Here is a 6,993-nt window from a genome sequence, read left to right on the forward strand (position 1 = left end):
GAAATACAACTTAAAAGATTTGAAAGTGCCTTAATTATTTTAAGAGAACCACCGTCATTGGTGATATTGAATGAACGCGTGAGTGATCCAATTGCCCTCGGCTATCCTATGGAAAAGCTGTCGGCCAATGGCGTAATGGATGATACCATCCTTGCGATTATCGAACGCGCGTGCAAACCTGAGAATAGAGACCATAAGTATGTTGAGCTCCGATGCCTAGGCGACCCGGGCGCAATCGATGTTAATTATAATCTAATAAATTATTCGATGAATAAGAAACAGCCAACAATTTCGAACAAACAGCACTTAACAGAGGGTCAAAAACACAAGCACAAAACTGGTTTAAATAATTGGGATTATCTATGTATTCTTTATGATAATGCAAAAATGAATACAATATGAAAAACAGCAGACAGAAACTGCATCAGCCTGCGGTCAGTTTTTTTGAGGGCCGAATACCACAAAAATAAATGATTTACTAAAATTAGTAAGATGTTACAAAAACAGCAGCTCAGTAACAACCATTTGCTGGAAAATGGATCATTGAAGAGAACGGCGTCAACGTCCATTTCATATAAAGCCTTTACCGGTGCCCGTTTAACACATGCCCCATGTGAACATATTGCTTCCAAACATCGAAGTGCTATTCGAACAAAAAAAGACGGTAACAACTTAGGCAACAGGCCAACAGGAAAAGCTGAGCCTCTCTCTCTATTCGGAGGACCCGAACACAAAACTGGTTAAAATAAATGGAAATTATCTATTTAAAAATCGAAAAAGAAAACTAGTTGAAAGTTTGAGCTTATTAATCCGAAAAATAAATAAATAAAAATTAAATTTATTTGAAGTATTGGACTAGTTGCGTTAAGAACTAGGGATGCAAAAACATCGATGTCACTATCGATACTATCGATGTTTTTTAAAACAGCGATGTATCGATGCTTTTTTTCGAACATCGATGTTATCACTAAGAGATACACACGCAAAGCAAGTGGTACGTAAATTGGGAAAAAGTGCACATTTTTCCATTTTATTAAGTATTGTTACAGTTTGATACAGGTAAAACATATTAGGGCGGTTCCTCTCGGCATAATAATAATGAATAACCCTATTTTCTTACAGGTTAATGAAGTTCAATTCAGCAATCTTGCGCAGTGCGCGTTAAAATATTTATGTATACCTGCGACATCTACTGACTCGGAAAGGACTTTCAGCAAGGCAGGACAAATCGCGGACGAAAAGAGATCTCGACTTAAACCTAAAACTTTGAACATGCTGTTGTTTTTACAGAAAAACCAGTGGATTATTAGTTAAGATATAGATATCGATTAGATAAGTAAGATAAGTAAGAACTGAACTGAACTGAACTGAACTGAACTGAAGTGAACTGAACTGAAATAATGTGATTCCATTTTTCTTTATGATTTCGTTAAAATATGTATTAAGATTATGCTTTTTTATTTGTTTCTGAAAATATTGTTGTTGTTTTGTTTGAATAAATATAAGTTTATAATAAGTTTCATAAAAACAATATTTTAATTAATATTTGGAGGGTTTTATGGTATATATTCATAAATTGAAGAAAATTTCGATGTTTTTAGCGAAATTTCGAGGTTTTAGCAAAATTTCGATGTTTTCGCGAAATTTCGATGTTTTAGCGATATATCGATGCTTACAAACATCGATGTTGAAAACATCGATGTACTCACTATCGATGTTTTTGCATCCCTATTAAGAACCGTTTCCTTGCCGGCCACGAAAGACAGTGAAATGGCTAGTACCAGAGGCAGGTTGTCCTAGAGAGGAGTCGCCGACGCGTTCAAGAATGGTGCTTTCGATTTTCGCAGCTGCATAATCGATTTGTGACTATCGGGGCTTGCCCATCGCTAAAAATGCACCTACCGACTCCAGCCGTTGCAGCTACCATAGCAGAGATACCCACCACTTTAGCTAAAATATACCGAAAATACAAATATACCAAAATCTGTTTTTGTGGTATTTTGCAAAAGATATTTTACCTGGTCACTCTGGAAGTATTCAAGTTCATATAAATTAAGTCTGTTTTTTCCCCCAAAATTATAATGCTTAGATTATTTGATCGCATATAATCCAATATCTAGCTGTAAAATCTACAATTATTTCTTTACGATCCTAACTCCCATGAAAAGATGAGATCGTCACAAAATGCGCCTTAAAATCGGCGTAACATTTTAGGTATGCCCTTTTTGACTGATCTCTCTTTGTGTAAAAAGCGGGGAAAAGTTCATCCTGTTACTGGTTTCGGAGCACAGCACAACGAAAAAAAAGTCGTAAATTTTTATGAGATTTAAAAAATTAAAAAATTGAGTTAAGTAAATTTGAAAAACGTAATATCTGCTGGCAGCTACAACAGCAGCAAACCTACTAGCGTTTGCTCGACAATCGATCATTGAAGGAAAAGGCATCAACGTCTATTCAGCACATCACATTTATACGAGATGTCATTTTAATATTACACATATTGCTTCCAAACTATTCGTCTTAATAAATATGTTAACAACTTGGGAAAAAGGCCAATAGGAGCAGCTCAGTATTTGGTGGGCCAAAAACCCAAACACAAAACTGGTTACAATAAATGGAAAATATCTCTTAGTCTATTTATAAAGAAAATAGCAAATGTCGAAAAATGAATATCATAATATTTTTTTTTTAAATACTCAAAATAATTAAAAGAATAAAAATAAATAAAAATTATTTTTTATATATGGGTGTTGGGCTAGGTGCAGTTAGCACCTCTTCCTTGCCGAGCCACGAAAGACAGTGAAATGGTTTATACCAAATGCAGGTTGTCCCTTATATGAGTCGCAGTCGTGCTAAAGATGGTGCTTTCAATTGTTGTAGGCGATAACGATAACAGAAGATATTCTATCGATAGGCTAGGACGATAGGGCGATAGACTTGGTGGCGCACTCATCAGGGAATCTGGCTGGTAATCTGAACATTCAAGTTAATCCCGGCCAATTCCATTTCCGGATTGCTTAAACGCCCTTGTTTTTGTCCAATGACCAAATTCTAGGAGAGGCGGAGAGAGGAATTATGGGGCAATATGAGCTTAATGGCAATCAAATGGCGGCGCTTGCCATTTTCAGCATAACAGATTGAAGATTTAATATTTGCTTTATTCCTAGAAATTAGTAAAGGTAGTTGTAAAATTGAATATGTTGTTTTTAGTTGGGTATTTATTATAAACTATCTTTAGCAGGGTACCACATAAATAAAATGCTTTGTAAAAATGAATAGGTGAAATTTTTAAAAATGATATATCTGAGGAAAACGACTACAACAACAGCAACAGAAACAACCGTTTGATCATTGATGGGAAAGGCATCAACTTTCATTAAACATAACGCATGAATACGATAATGCGCATGTGCACAAGTCCCATGTGGGCATATTGCTTCCAAACATCGAAGTCCTATTCGACTAAATAAAATGACAAAAACTTTGGAAACAGGCCAACAGGAACACCTCAGCCTGGGGCTGAATTTGGTGGGGCGGGTACCACAAAAAAAAGTTATTGAATCTTGCAATAATATTATATCTGATGGCAGCTACAAAAACAGCAGCACCAGTAGCAACCATTTTCTCGAAAATGGATCATTGAAGGAAAAAGCACCAACGTTCATTTAACAAAATGCACGAATTCGTGATTTTCATTTACGCAGTTATTCGAGGTGTCCGTTCAATGTTCCGCATCTATTTGACTTGTGCACAAAATGCTTCCAAACATCGATGTGCTATCGAACAAATAAAAATGTTTCCAATATAAGAAACAGCCAACAATTTCCAAAAATGTTATATCTGATGGCAGCGACACAAACAGCACTTAACAGAGGGTCAAAAACACAAGCACAAAACTGGTTTAAATAATTGAGATTATCTATGTATTCTTTATGATATTGCAAAACTGAAAACAATATGAAAAACAGCCGACAGAAACTGCATCAGCCTGCGGTCAGTTTTTTGAGGGCCGAATACCACAAAAATAAATGATTTACTAAAATTAGTAAGGGAAATTTTCAAATATGTTACAAAAACACAAGCAGCAGTAGCAACCATTTGTTTAAAAATGGACCATTGAAGGGAACGGCGTCAACTTCCATTTCATATAAAGCCTGTACAGGTGCCCGTTCAATAGCACTCACGTGCCCCATGTGAACATATTGCTTCCAAACATCGAAGTGCTATTCAAACAAATTAAGGCAAGAGGCTCCAATTCCAAAAATCGAAGTGCTATTCGACTAAATAAAGTGTTAACAACTTTGGAAGGGAACGGCGTCAACGTCCATTTAATATAACGCCTGTACCGGTGCCCGTTTAACAGCACTCAAATGCCCTTGTGAACATATTGCTTCCAAACATAGAAGTGCTATTCGAACAAATTAAGGCAAAAGAGGCTCCAATTCCGAAAATACAAGTGCTATTCGACTAAATAAAGTGTTAACAACTTTGGAAGGGAACGGTGTCAACGTCCATTTATTATATCGCCTGTACCGGTGCCCATTTAACAGTACTCACTTGCCCCATGTGAACATATTGCTTCCAAACATCGAAGTGCTATTCGAACGAATTAATGCAAAAGAGGCTCCAATTCCGAAAATACAAGTGCTATTCGACTAAATAAAGTGTTAACAACTTTGGAAACAGGCCAACAGGAACCTCTCCGCATTGGGCAGTATTTGGTTGGGCGGGAACCACAAAAATAATATTATTTACAAAAATAATTGAGGGAATTTTGCAATAATGTTATATCTGATGGAAGCGACAAAAACAAAAGCAGCAGTAGCAACCATTTGTTTGAAAATGGACCATTGAAGGGAACGGCGTCAACGTCCATTTCATACAAAGCCTGTACCGGTGCCCGTTCAACAGCACTCAAATGCCCCATGTGAAGATACTGCTTCTAAACATCGAAGTGCTATTCGACCAAATTAAGGCAAAAGAGGCTCCAATTCCGAAAATACAAGTGCTATTCGACTTAATAAAGTGTTAACAACTTTGGAAGGGAACGGTGTCAACGTCCATTTAATATAACGCCTGTACCGGTGCCCATTTAACAGCACTCACTTGCCCCATGTGAACATATTGCTTCCAAACATCGAAGTGCTATTCGAACAAAAAAAGACGGTAACAACTTAGGCAACAGGCCAACAGGAAAAGCTGAGCCTCTCTCTCTATTCGGAGGACCCGAACACAAAACTGGTTAAAATAAATGGAAATTATCTATTTAAAAATCGAAAAAGAAAACTAGTTGAAAGTTTGAGCTTATTAATCCGAAAAATAAATAAATAAAAATTAAATTTATTTGAAGTATTGGACTAGTTGCGTTAAGAACCGTTTCCTTGCCGGCCACGAAAGACAGTGAAATGGCTAGTACCAGAGGCAGGTTGTCCTAGAGAGGAGTCGCCGACGCGTTCAAGAATGGTGCTTTCGATTTTCGCAGCCGCATAATCGATTTGTGACTATCGGGGCTTGCCCATCGCTAAAAATGCACCTACCGACTCCAGCCGTTGCAGCTACCATAGCAGAGATACCCACCACTTTAGCTAAAATATACCGAAAATACAAATATACCAAAATATGTTTTTGTGGTATTTTGCAAAAGATATTTTACCTGGTCACTCTGGAAGTATTCAAGTTCATATAAATTAAGTCTGTTTTTTCCCCCAAAATTATAATGCTTAGATTATTTGATCGCATATAATCCAATATCTAGCTGTAAAATCTACAATTATTTCTTTACGATCCTAACTCCCATGAAAAGATGAGATCGTCACAAAATGCGCCTTAAAATCGGCGTAACATTTTAGGTATGCCCTTTTTGACTGATCTCTCTTTGTGTAAAAAGCGGGGAAAAGTTCATCCTGTTACTGGTTTCGGAGCACGGCACAACGAAAAAAAAGTCGTAAATTTTTATGAGATTTAAAAAATTAAAAAATTGAGTTAAGTAAATTTGAAAAACGTAATATCTGCTGGCAGCTACAACAGCAGCAAACCTACTAGCGTTTGCTCGACAATCGATCATTGAAGGAAAAGGCATCAACGTCTATTCAGCACATCACATTTATACGAGATGTCATTTTAATATTACACATATTGCTTCCAAACTATTCGTCTTAATAAATATGTTAACAACTTGGGAAAAAGGCCAATAGGAGCAGCTCAGTATTTGGTGGGCCAAAAACCCAAACACAAAACTGGTTACAATAAATGGAAAATATCTCTTAGTCTATTTATAAAGAAAATAGCAAATGTCGAAAAATGAATATCATAATATTTTTTTTTTAAATACTCAAAATAATTAAAAGAATAAAAATAAATAAAAATTATTTTTTATATATGGGTGTTGGGCTAGGTGCAGTTAGCACCTCTTCCTTGCCGAGCCACGAAAGACAGTGAAATGGTTTATACCAAATGCAGGTTGTCCCTTATATGAGTCGCAGTCGTGCTAAAGATGGTGCTTTCAATTGTTGTAGGCGATAACGATAACAGAAGATATTCTATCGATAGGCTAGGACGATAGGGCGATAGACTTGGTGGCGCACTCATCAGGGAATCTGGCTGGTAATCTGAACATTCAAGTTAATCCCGGCCAATTCCATTTCCGGATTGCTTAAACGCCCTTGTTTTTGTCCAATGACCAAATTCTAGGAGAGGCGGAGAGAGGAATTATGGGGCAATATGAGCTTAATGGCAATCAAATGGCGGCGCTTGCCATTTTCAGCATAACAGATTGAAGATTTAATATTTGCTTTATTCCTAGAAATTAGTAAAGGTAGTTGTAAAATTGAATATGTTGTTTTTAGTTGGGTATTTATTATAAACTATCTTTAGCAGGGTACCACATAAATAAAATGCTTTGTAAAAATGAATAGGTGAAATTTTTAAAAATGATATATCTGAGGAAAACGACTACAACAACAGCAACAGAAACAACCGTTTGATCATTGATGG

The sequence above is a fragment of the Drosophila suzukii genome, chromosome X, assembly GCF_043229965.1.
Source record: "Drosophila suzukii chromosome X, CBGP_Dsuzu_IsoJpt1.0, whole genome shotgun sequence".
NCBI classification, from domain to species: Eukaryota; Metazoa; Arthropoda; class Insecta; order Diptera; family Drosophilidae; genus Drosophila; species Drosophila suzukii.